This window comes from Ambystoma mexicanum, chromosome 7p (assembly GCF_040938575.1).
Source record: "Ambystoma mexicanum isolate Mex_15411 chromosome 7p, UKY_AmexF1_1, whole genome shotgun sequence".
Classification (NCBI taxonomy): domain Eukaryota; kingdom Metazoa; phylum Chordata; class Amphibia; order Caudata; family Ambystomatidae; genus Ambystoma; species Ambystoma mexicanum.
The window spans coordinates 817,151,787-817,164,049 of record NC_090939.1 but is presented as its reverse complement, the minus strand read 5'-3'; the positions used below and the strand labels follow the sequence as shown (position 1 = coordinate 817,164,049).

At 45.1% G+C, this 12,263-nt stretch overlaps 1 protein-coding gene across 14 annotated transcripts in view; it reads left to right on the top strand.

Moving 5' to 3' along the window:
- The window catches only part of ADGRG2 (adhesion G protein-coupled receptor G2), an 835,692-nt gene that overhangs the window by 69,933 nt on the left and 753,496 nt on the right, over positions 1–12,263 (top strand). The gene's annotated exons all lie outside the window — the stretch shown is intronic.

The window sequence follows — 12,263 nt, the reverse complement described above, 5'->3', positions numbered from 1 at the left end:
CTCCCTACCTCACCCCACTTACGTTTTTGCTCCTGCGTCCCTGGTGGGGGACGATGGCAGCCTCCAGCAGTGTGGAGACTCCGTGCCTCCACACAGCTGGAGGCAGGCTTCCATCGTCCCATGGCAGGGACGAAGGTACGTTCCTTTTTTTTTTTTTTTTTTTTTTTTTCCTCCCACCTCCACTTACCTTCTGCTTCTTTTTTTTCGGGAGCGGTCCCGAAGGCCGCCATGGAAAGAGAAAACGGACTCCCATTTTCCCTTTCCCGGCGGGCATTTTCTTGGTCGTTTTATTTATTTATTAAACGCAGCGGCTTTTCGGGAACAGCAAAAAATGCTTTTAGTGCCCCGGTCACTCATATAATGCGGGCCGGGGTACTAATAGCAATATGACCCTCGCGGCGGGGGCATTACCTGAGTCGGTAATGCCCCCGCCGCTCGGGTCATATTGCTTAATTATTTCAGCAGAGACCAATTTTTTACTTAATTGGTCTGTGTCAAGTTTAAGGGGATTGAGGAGTTTTACACTAGCAGTTCTTTTTATTTAGTGACCACAGGTGGTGTCTATGTATATTACAACAATTTATTAATTTCCTGTGTTTTATGACTGATTTGTACTCTGGGCTCCATTGCATGATATTGCCTTTGGATGTCTTTTAGTAAAGCATTATTTATTTGTGGCATACACTCTTAGAGCAACTAAAATATTCAAATTCTTCTGCTACTTTTGGAGTAGGACAGTTCCCATAGTGCTCAATCTGATCTTGACCATGTAATGGTGCCAGGCTTTCAAAATATGCTATTACTAGTGGTACCACCCAGCGTTGCACGGGTCTGTAGCTGGCATGCACTTGGGGGTCTACTATAGCCTTCTGTATAGTTGTCTCATACCTTACTATTTTTGAAATGTCGCAAAATCAGCAATCTCCGAAAATCGCCTATAATGACAGCACAGGGCTGGGCCCCACCCTGTGCAGTCCAAATAAGTGGGGTTGGTCAAATTTCACTATCTCCAGTACACCCCAGACTGGTATGCCAACCGTGGGCCAAAATATCAACCCCCCCCCCCTATTCTTGACTGGGTCTCATTCATCCTTAAAGCTTTGCATTCCTAGATTTAATAAGAGTTGCCCCATGAGAAATATTTAAAGGTAATTCCGGTCAAAAAGCTGCAACACTTCAAAGGCCAACTCGAGCACGTATCAAGACCATCACACCTACTTGTTAATTACCTATTGATTTTTGGAAACCCCCACACCTTTACAGTTTTGTTGACTCCCAACATAATAGAATTGTTCTTGCTGCCTCAGTCCTAAACTATGGTCCTCCATAACTTGCTTTACATGCACTCGATTTACCACAAAACATGGTTCTCCCATCTATTTTTGACAAAGGTGCCCTCTTTCCCCCTACTCTTGTCTTCCCCATGGTCCTTTATCAGCCCAGTTTAATATCGGATTGCCTTGAGAGAGAGAGAGGACAATACACCAACCCAGTGGCAAGCCTAGGTGCTCCGAGTACACTACACAGATGAATTGGTGCAGTATAAAAGCTTTGTAATACAACACAACACATATGACTTCTTAAAACACAATAGTCCTTTATTGTGGTGCTGACACCTGCTTTTTGGTTGGTCAAGAGACTCCTGTACAGGGTCCGAGCTTGAAGACTAATTATGCCATTCTTTCCAACCAATAATTATATCCCAGGAATAGTGCACAGGGAGTCTTGATCCTACCAAAGAGACAGATGTACATAATTTTCAATCGGTACCCTCCGAGGGCCAATCAGATTGATTGTTACACTTCATGTATGAAGGTACCTCTCTGGACACAAAACCCCAGATGTTCCTAAGCTATCACAAATGCACAGCCTAAGGCACTTCCAATCGGGCACTATCAACACAAAGCACCACAGTTGTACGTTTTCACTCTCGTCCTGACTAATCAAAACCACACTCGCTCTTTTTCAGATCCAGCAGAGTGCCTGAAGACCATGCAAATGGCAGCGGTGTGTGGTACAAATGATAATACCATAAGAAAACAACTTAAAGTGTTTAATATAAAAGTTAAGAGAAGTAGATATTCACCACCTACGCTGGGCAAATGATTAAAGTGTTGTAACCAACTTCTTCTCGAGTCACCTCAACACAAATTATATGCAGGGAACTGTAGTATCTTGGGTACGTTGGTGAGCAAGTAATCAATTATATGATTCATTCTATTTTTATTATGTCATATCCTAGGCAATGATTTCCCTGTGCTAATGTTGATGCTTATTTGGTCTCAGGAGGATATCTCAAGGGCAACGTGCTCACCTTGGAAGCAAGACACGGAGTAACACAGGTTCGATCCCCGGGTCCTTGCTTAGAAACCTCTGGGTATTAAGCACATTATAAATAACCAATCGTATCATGTCTTCCTACACATTAATTTGAATTGGTGTCATGTCTCAGAGAAGGTGGCGGGTGTGCAACCCTTGGCGCTATGGTTCGCCATAGTATGTTCCATCATGTCTTTTCTTGCGGTTCGTACAGGTCTAGTTCTCTTGTTTCGCGTGACCAAAAGTACTTCTACAGTCACTTCCGGGTTACGGGCGCGTTGCAATGTTTCCTGGTTACTCACCTGTGTTTCCGCTCGCTTTCTCCTTCTTTGTTCGGAGCCCGCGTCCGTCCTGTTCCTCCTCTCTCTCTTCCCGTTTTCTTTGGGGATTCTTTCTTTTTTCTTCCGCCCGCACCCCCTTTTCCTTGCTACGCTCTTTCTCCTTCTCGCTCCGCTCTCTCCCTCTCTTCCCTGTTTCCGAGTCCATCTTTTCCTCTTGCTCTGTCTGCTTCTTGTTCTTTGCTATTACACTCCCACCAGCCCGTGTACCAAACCTCAGCTTGCCTTTTAGACTGCCTTTTGCCATTCGCCTTGTACTCTCCAACCAGCCAGTGTACCAGACCTCAGCCTGCCTTGAGACTGTCGCCAGCTTCAACTCACATCTTCTTGCTTACCTGCTTATCCAAGACTGCTCCACAACCACCTTGTGAAAGTCTCATAGGTGTTTTTTGTGCCGCCGGCTTTTTCCCCTCTTCTGGCGTTCCCAGAGGATTGCTCATCGGCCACCTATTAGGTGGCACGGTGGCGTCCTTCCGTGGACGTCCTTATCTACACACAAAAAAAGGAGAGACTCGGAAGCAGAGAGAAAGGAAGCCCACGAAGGAGGACGAAGGTAAGGAGGAAGAGGAGGGTGGTGAGACGGAATCTTCTTTCCAAGAAGAGGATATTACTGACTCCTGTGACAATTAGTTAGCACAACTAGGTACCCAAGATACTACAGTTCCCTGTAACTTAAAAGGTTTCTCTTGCCCCTACAATTCCCTTTATATCTGTGAATCCGTGCAATGACTCCTCCACAACCACCAATAAACTAACTAATTTATCCATAGGCACAAGATAGGAGTGGCTACAACTCAGCACTAGAGCTCAGAGCGCACTGAGATAGGCAGTGTTGGAAAACCATTGACCAACATTTGACATTTAATCTGCATGTCTTTGTTCTCCAGGATAAACCTGGCTGGCCTCCGTACAGCAGTTTCCTTCTTCAGTTACACTGACCTAGAACAAAATCCATTTGGTGCTTGTGACAGTCCTTACTGGCTGGCAGCTCCAGAGCGTGCTGACGCTACCATCCTGGTTTGAATTCTAATAGTTTCCCCATCACCAAATGTATCTTTGACAGTTTCGGCAAGCTGTGTTCTACTTAATAAACGGGTGCGTCAGTGGTCCGGGAACACAGGAAGTGGGCTACTTGACATATGTCCACATCACCCAACATCCTGCTGTAATCCAAACATTTTCATTTGAAAAATGTTGACCAAGAAACAATGGTTCCTTGGTCTGTTTTGTGGTTCTGCTAGAAAACCCTCACTAAGAAGCTGTCACTTGTTTCATGGGAAGAAGGCCACAGATGTTAGGTAGAGGTCAGCCATAGAGAGGTCTTTGGCTTGTCAGTGGCCCTTGCCACTTGTCTGGAGGCGAATGCGGCACAGATTCAATAAGTGGGAGAAACTCCATTTTAGATTTAGAACTATTTTGTTTTATGTTTCAATTAGCTCTCAGTACTGTACTAAACATTTCCTCAAGTTAACCTCTACCTGTCTGCTATTCGGTTCCCTGTAACTACGTACCACAGACAGGCTGTCATACTATTGTAACTAAATAAGCCATGCTTGCAACAGCGCCACAATGCCAGACGGCTGCTTTGTGCACCTTTATAAATGTAAATAAATAAGTCAAACTGTCCTTCCGGAAATGGACTGCACCAGAAATAAAGGTCCCAAACAAGGAGTGCAAGCATTTTTTTTCTGTAACTGTCTTTTTTTCTTCCACTTAGTCACAAGGGCAACCTCTTCTATTTGCAGGAATCATTATTGCATTCCCCCTGCTGGGGATGGCCAAGGTGACAACCTAGTGTTTACTTTTTTTTAGCCCTGAAAGTCCAAATTATCAGCAGCCGGTGTACTGAGTGCCTTATTCAGTGCTGAAAAAGAAACGAAACTTGCATGATCTAAAATGTCTGTGCATGTTACCGGTGGTGTGGTGGGTGAGTTGTGGGCATGCTTGACTACTGAATGACTAATAATGTATGTTTTTATATAGCATTAAGTGTGTATCAGTTGATGGCAAGGGTGAAAGGCCAAGTTGTCCAGGCTAGTGCTCAAAGTGTAACCTGCGAGCAACCGGAGGACCATAACCGAACAAGCTATATTTTCAGCTACAGCAACACTTGCCTTCAAAGGATCTTAAGCTCTTGCCACCAAAGGGCCGTTTCCAGTAGCTACTCCAGCGATAATGTAGCTCACGGGGTCGGGTGAGGGGTAAATTCAGGATATTTGTTCCTGTTCTCAAAAAGGAATGTTGTATGCCTTTGTGAAAAGCATCTTGGTCTTCATCTGTTGAAAGGAAGGACCGATTAGTCTTTATAGAAGCAATATGTATTATGGTCACCGGTTATGGCTGGCCTGTTTTTAGAGCACTTGGATTCAGGATGCACGGGCCTTCTTTACCTGTGCCCCAAGACTCTGTAACCTCCTCCTTCAACACCAGACTCCCCCCTTCGCTTCTAAATTTCAGGCAAGATCTCAAGACACTCCTCTTCAAGGAAGGACTCCTCTCTAACGCCTAGGTCCACACACCCTCCTGTGACTGGGGGATCTGCTCCCCCGTTTCTTCACCTGGTTGCTTGTAGATGCCTTGCTGCCAAAATGCCCTCCCTCCCTTCTCTGGTTGTTAGCACCCATCCCCCTTGTGTCTCTGCTTCCCTCACCTTGTCTGTCCCCCTATGATGTGAAACGCGCTGCGTTGCTTCCTGAAGCTAGCACTGTGCCCAGTGCATGCCCTTATAATAATACGAATAGCTATGTAAGCACGGACGTTATTATTACTATTAAAATAATGATGTGTTATTTATATTACAGAAATATGAACTTTTGGCATTATGATGTCGCCTGGTGATCACGTTTGGTCACGTTGGCGACAGTAACATTATTAAAATGCTCACTGGCGTGTCATTGGGCGAGAAATCCTGAGGTTGGCTGGTACTTTCTGTTTTAAGTTGATCGCTTTAAATGCTTGGGGGAAACCTGGTTGCTGTGATATGCAGCTGGAGCCAGTTGCACACAATGGCCCTGGAGATTGTTGATAGGGCAAATGTTAAAAAAACAGGCACCAATCACCGTGTGCAAGACTAATAGCTGGAGCGCATTAAACGTTATCGCTATTTCTTACGATTTCGACCACTGTGATTATTCCCTGCGCCTTAAGCTGGTTGGTTTCCGCGGTTGACACAGTTTAGGGATGCGGGTGGCAAACTAGAGCTGTGGCATCTGGCCAAGCCAGATGCAACTAAATGCTGCCCCTGGAGCAGTCTGGCCCCTGCCACCCACCTTTTTAAAGAGGCATGGCAGACTCGAGCTGCCCATGGAATTGTTCATTGAAACAAACGGAATTGATAACATTTGGTTTCATCTTAATGACTGTAATTGCTGGACTTTTGCCCCTTTCCCGTGTTAAGAAAAAAAGTATTTTAAATATGAAACATATTTGTGTGACCCGGATTGCCTTTGCTGACATTCTCGATGCGAACCCACCCACATACCTACCTAAACTCCGGGTTTTCCCCAGAGACTCCGGGTTTTTAGCCATTTCGACGGGTCTCCAGGGAAGACCACGCAGTCCCCGGGTTTTCGGGTCCCGTCCAACTTTTTGAGGGTGGACTCAATTGCCTTGTGCACTCTGGCCCTCATGCATAAGCTCTCATTGTGCTCCCAGTTAAAACGTGAGTGGAAAAAAAATGAATTGCAAGGCTGTGTTGACACGTGACTTGCGCTGAAATGCATACAGGGCACCGTCTCGAGCTGAAGTCACATGACTACTGGTACCAGAATAGCAGGAAGCGACTTATGTAGGTTACAGATGGCTGCAGTATGTGCATTAACCAATTGGGTGATCTTATCGGCTTTCAAATCGGGGACTTGCAAGTTACAAGCGGACACACAACAAACACACACGGACAACACTCATATGCGCGAGAAAACATGGCCTTCGCCTGAGAGCAGGAGGCTGAATCTTGTTTTCTTGTCTCTTACATCTATCATGCCCAGGGATTTAAATGGGGTAAGAAATTGATGGACGGGGGGCCCTCATTTGGGGGCGTGGCTTGTGGGATGGGCATGGCCTTAAAAACGTACACAAACCATTGTAAGGTATGCAAACGTTTTATATGATTTATATATTTGTATGCGTACCTTACAATGGTTTGTGTAATATGCAAGCCATTTTTTATAGACATAGAAATATGCAACATATTTCTATATTTATAAAAGATGGCTTGCATGCTACACAAACCATAGTAAGGTATGCATACAAATATATATATATATTTATATATATGTTGAAAAAAGAGGAGAGGGGCGCACTCCAGTTCCCTGCACAGTAAACCTTCTCAGCCACAGGTGTTCTCCTCCGACCGGTTTCTGTGCCAATACACGTCATCAGGGAGGCTGTCTTAACTTGCAGCTCACAGCAAGTGCAGGTGTTAACACTTAGTGATAATTCTGCTGCAAGGACTTCTGGTAGCTGTAGTCATCAGGTCATCAGTCTCCTCTTTTTTCAACACATTTGCAAGTTTTCTGAAGGGTGGAATCTTCGGAAATCTTATAGGGTGCTGCACCGGGGTAATATATGCCCAACTTTGGAGTGCCTCACTGTAGGCTACTCCCCCCCCCTTTCCCCATTTATGGGATTGGGTGTGAGTTTGTTCCTTGCAAACCTGATGACTACAGCTACCAGAAGTCCTTGCAGCAGAATCATCACTAAGTGTTAACACCTGCACTTGCTGTGAGCTGCAAGTTAAGACAGCCTCCCTGATGACGTGTATTGGCACAGAAACCGGTCGGAGGAGAACACCTGTAGCTGAGAAGGTTTACTGTGCAGGGAACTGGAGTGCGCCCCTCTCGTCTTTTCTCAACACATATATATTATATATATAATGTTTGCGTGCCTTACTATGGTTTGTGTACATCAAGATGGCTTGAAAAGTACATAAACCATAGTGAGGTACGCACAAACATATACAGCATGTATATATTTGTGTGTGTACCTTTTATGGTTTTGTGTACTTTCCAAGCCATCTTTGTTAAACATTTCTATGTTTATAAACGCTGGCTTGAAAAGTGCACAATTCAATCCATCTTTTATAAAGCTTTTCCGACGGACAACCTCACTTAAAGGCGGGCGCATCGGGATAATGCATCCTGCCAATGTTGTGGTGCGACCAGGGGGCCCCGGCAGGGCCCCGGCTCAACCCCACTTTTGGGACACTGCCAGGGCCCAACCCCGGCAGGTCCTGGCCCACTTAAAGCACTGATCATGCCTTTATTTGGCCCAGTGCATTCATTTCCAGCCTAATGTTTAGTTTCACAAAGAGATGTTAATAATTGGGAGTCATCCAAAGATGACCAGGACTGTTCAGCCTTGGGCTTCCTCCTTTGCAGCAAATGGATACGGGCAGGGACTGTTTCTGTCCTCGGCCATGGTTGCTGCTGCTGTCTGCTAAGGATGGATTAGACGCTGTCGCCCCTCACAAGTGTGAGATGTGGCAGGAGGCTGCAGAGCACTCCTTCCCACCCTCGCCCCTTCCAGAGCATCACCGCGGGGTGCTGCATCTGCCTTCAACTTCCTCAAAATGGAAGGCCTTCAGCTCCCCCGGGCTGGTAGCTGGCTCTGCCACTCGGCCTGTGGAGAGGGTGGCAAGGGTCGCAAAATAAAAAATAAAGACAGTAGGATTGTGTGAAGGCACACAGATTCCGTTATCGGGACCGTTGCTACAACATAACCTCCCAAATCACAGTTGGTCATGTATGAAAGGTAGGTCACCATGGTATGAATACTTCCAGCACTGCAGTGCTGCCGTCTAAAATTAAACTTGTCATAACCGCAGATTCGGTTCTATGTCCCTACATCGACAGCTATTTTTCAATGCGTTTTTCCCTACAGTTTTCTGCCGAAAAAACAAATCGAGTATTTCTATTTTTTTTTATTTTTGGGGAGGTTCCCACAGAAGGCCCACCTCCCCTGTTATAAACTCCTTATTCCCCACCCCCGTTAAATCCCCTTATCCCCTCACCCATATTTTTCAATGGGTTTTTTTCAGCTAAAAACCTCATTGAAAAATTAACTGCCGATGTAGCAACGTCCTACTCACAGATTTGGTACTCTCACACAAGCCATAACTTGCAAGAGCAGCCAGGGCCATAATCCATTCTGATATGAGCTGGGGGGGGGGGGTGGAGGGGGTGGGCAGGTTTTCCGAGTGGAAGGAGGATACCTTGGTGGAATGGGGTGACTGGAACCCGGCTAAGTATGAGTAGAACCCTCTGGGTGTGGGATGCTGAGCTCCTGCACAGTGTGATAGAGAGGTGTGTCCATATCGCTGGCTCACCGGCCTCACATCAGGGGAGTGAGGAACACTTGCACTAGATTTGCCAACATAAATATTCAGGTCCTTTTCCAGACTTTGTATAATCCCAAAACCAAAGGCAGAGGAGGACGAAGTACTCCTGAATATGGAAAGGCATCGCAAGAACACATTTTTTCAGCTCTCTGCAAGAGATTCCTACTACTTCGAAGTGGGTTATATGTGATTTTACTGACCCAAATTTCAGAGTGGTACATTTCATAAGTCCCCTGTTTTTGTACCCTTATAACGCCACCCCAAACCCATCCCGACCATTTTAACACCTTACTGCACTTCCCCATATACATTCAATTACTATTTTCAGTGTTTTCCGGTATTATGTCCTTTGGTGAAATGTACCATTCTGTTTTGATTTTGGTAAAATGACTGGGTACCTTCATTGTGTTTCTTTCCCAATTGAATAGGACCCAAACAGTGCTGAAATTGGGCTTATGCCCCCCCCTTACCGGTTTTGGAATCCGTGATAAATTGCCTCTACGGATTCTGTATCTGGGGATACAAAAATCCCATTACCTTTCACTGCACCCGCAATGGTGAGGTGGTCTCAGCAGTCGCAGGCATTGCGAGCTGAAAAGAGTTCTGCTCCAGCCTGATCTAAGCCCATTCAAGTGAAGTCAAGGTTAGATGGCTGCTGACACAGCAGGGAGTGAAATCTTAGGAGAGGCTAATGTTCCTTAAGAGGTCCCAAAAATGGGTGATTAAAAAAACAATGGGAGGGATGCATAAGTTACACCTTCTGTGACACAATTTCTAAAATCAGTTGCATTTTATTTCACTGTTTCTTTTCAGACAATTTTAAGCTTCCACTCAGTATGCGAAAATGTATCTAAAATCCTACCCTTTTTGCTCAACTGTATTGCCATGGTTTGTTATTTGTGCGTATCAAGTCCTCTTTCTAAAGCAGTGGTCTTCAAACAATTTTGGCCTGGACTCCTGCGCAAATGTTGGCCAGGCTGCGAACCCCCAAAAAATGCCAAATAGAAAGTAAGTCCAAATGGCTATGATCTATCGCATGCAGTCGCCGCACCATGCTCCCAGTATAATCCCTGGGCTCCCCCACCTGCTCCCATTGCAGTCCCTGGACTCCCTCATCCCACTCTTAGCCCAAACCCTGAGCTCTCCCCATCGAACTCCGACCACTATCCCATGGCTCCCCGCCCATCCTGCTCCCACCACAGACCCTGGGCTCCCCACACCCTGTTCCCAGCACAGTCCTAGGGACAGCGTGGCTGGTGAATTTTCGTAAGCGGAGGGGCATAAATATTTCCCTCAGATATGCCAAAGCGACAAAGTATAGTGAGGAAGCTCAGACCCATCAAGTGGGGTTCGGCGGTTCTCCCCCAGGAAACTTTTTCAAATAATGTGTTAAAATGCTGCATTTTAGAGCAGACTTTTTTTAATTAACCCTGTTTTCCACTCTTGCCTCCCATCCCGAAACTGCACAGCTTTATTAATAAGTCTTTCTAGAACAAGGGTCATCATGTGAGGCAGTAGAAGCAAAGAAGAGGCAACAGGTGTACAAATCTCTTTGTAGGTGTCAGGGTGGGTCTTTGCTTATTTAGGCTCACTGCTTTGGACCTGGAATGAGTATACCGTCCTTTGATCGCGGGACTTTCCATCGCAGGGTTTTTTACCGCAAATTTATTTTAAAAAAAAAACTTTTCTTTTGGGGAGGGGTTAAAAAATGAAAATAAATTGTGTAAGGGAATACAGAACATAATAAAGTGAACCATGGGTTCGATGGGTTTTTTTTCGAAAAAAAATTCGCCGTAAAAAACCCCGCGATTAAATAACGTAGAACCCTGGAATGATGGTACACTTGTCTCAATCCCCCACTGGAGGTGTCTTCTCTGATGTGAGTTGAAATCGTTTGTCTTCAGCAAAAGCCACCTGATGAATAGTGGTGTGCCTGAGCAGGCTTCCCCTTTGAAATCTCTGTTGGGGGAAATTAAAGTTGCACCTAGTTGTGATCAACAGTGCTCCCTGATTTCCAATGGAAACATCCCCACTAAACCTACTGAGCACATATGACAGAGAGCAAGTGCCCTGTGCTATAAAATGAACGCTTGGCACCATATGGCTCCTTGTAAATCACCTATATATAAAACAACATTCTGAAATGGCTGCTGGCAACATCAAGGTACAATTTAAACTCATGAATATTTGAACTGAATGAATAATTTACGAAAAGTCTCTCCCTTTCCTTTACAATGGACTAACATGCAGTCTTTACGAACCTAAGCTGACATGATTAAGCATGTAGTGATAAAGCCCAAAGTTTTGGTTGTTGTGTGGAAAGGAGGCAGGCCTTTGCAGACACTACCTTAACAGTGGTATCTGTCCATAAAATGGTGACATCTGGCGAATCGTGTCAGTACCTGGGCATGGCAGTGGTTGTCAAACTAATAGCTATAAAAGAGCCACCAGTGGCCTTGCCAAAGCTTGTTTTGTTTGCCATTTTTTGCGGACAAAGCAGATTACACATTTTTTTTAAAGCTTTGAGAATAAAAAAACTGAAAACTGGAAGCCCTAAATGTGTTTGATTAAGCATATGTAGGTGGGTATCCTGTAGAAAGACCTTTTACAGATGCAAATCTCTTAGCCTGCTCAGAAATTGCCCTCTTTTTATGGTGCTCCTCAAATTGTCTGCATTTTAAATAACACACTTAACTAATGTCATGGTTTAACAGAACATGCAAGATCCAATGCCCAATAGTGTAGAGAGCTACAGTACTTAGTTGTGGCCATTATACTACATGCTAAATCTGGTCCAGCATGCAATGAACATTGTGTGTAATGATAGCCATATGCAAGTAAATGCTACCATTACACACGGTATTCATTGCATGCTGAAGACCTGATTTTTTAAGTCTATTCTAGACTGAAAAATAATCGCATTTAAAAAAAAAAAGAAGAAATTGTGTGACCCCCCTGGACATGAGGCCACGGCCCCCCAAAGCGTCGCAGCGCACAGTTTGAATACCACAGCTCTAAAGCTTTGTGCTAGCATAGCCCTGTGTTGCACTTCTTACAAGCCTGTCCCTTGGCCGCCAGGACTACCTTTTTTCATTTCCATCATTCATACTTGGAAGGATAAGGATGCATGGCTGTATCAGACCTCTCAGAATTTTAACTTGTCCTTCATTCTGAACAAAGATGTCTGGGGTAAACTCAGTAGTGTAGCGACTGTTGGGGCAGAGGAGAAAGCTTCCCCTGACCCACAGCTCTCCACAGTACAGAAAACC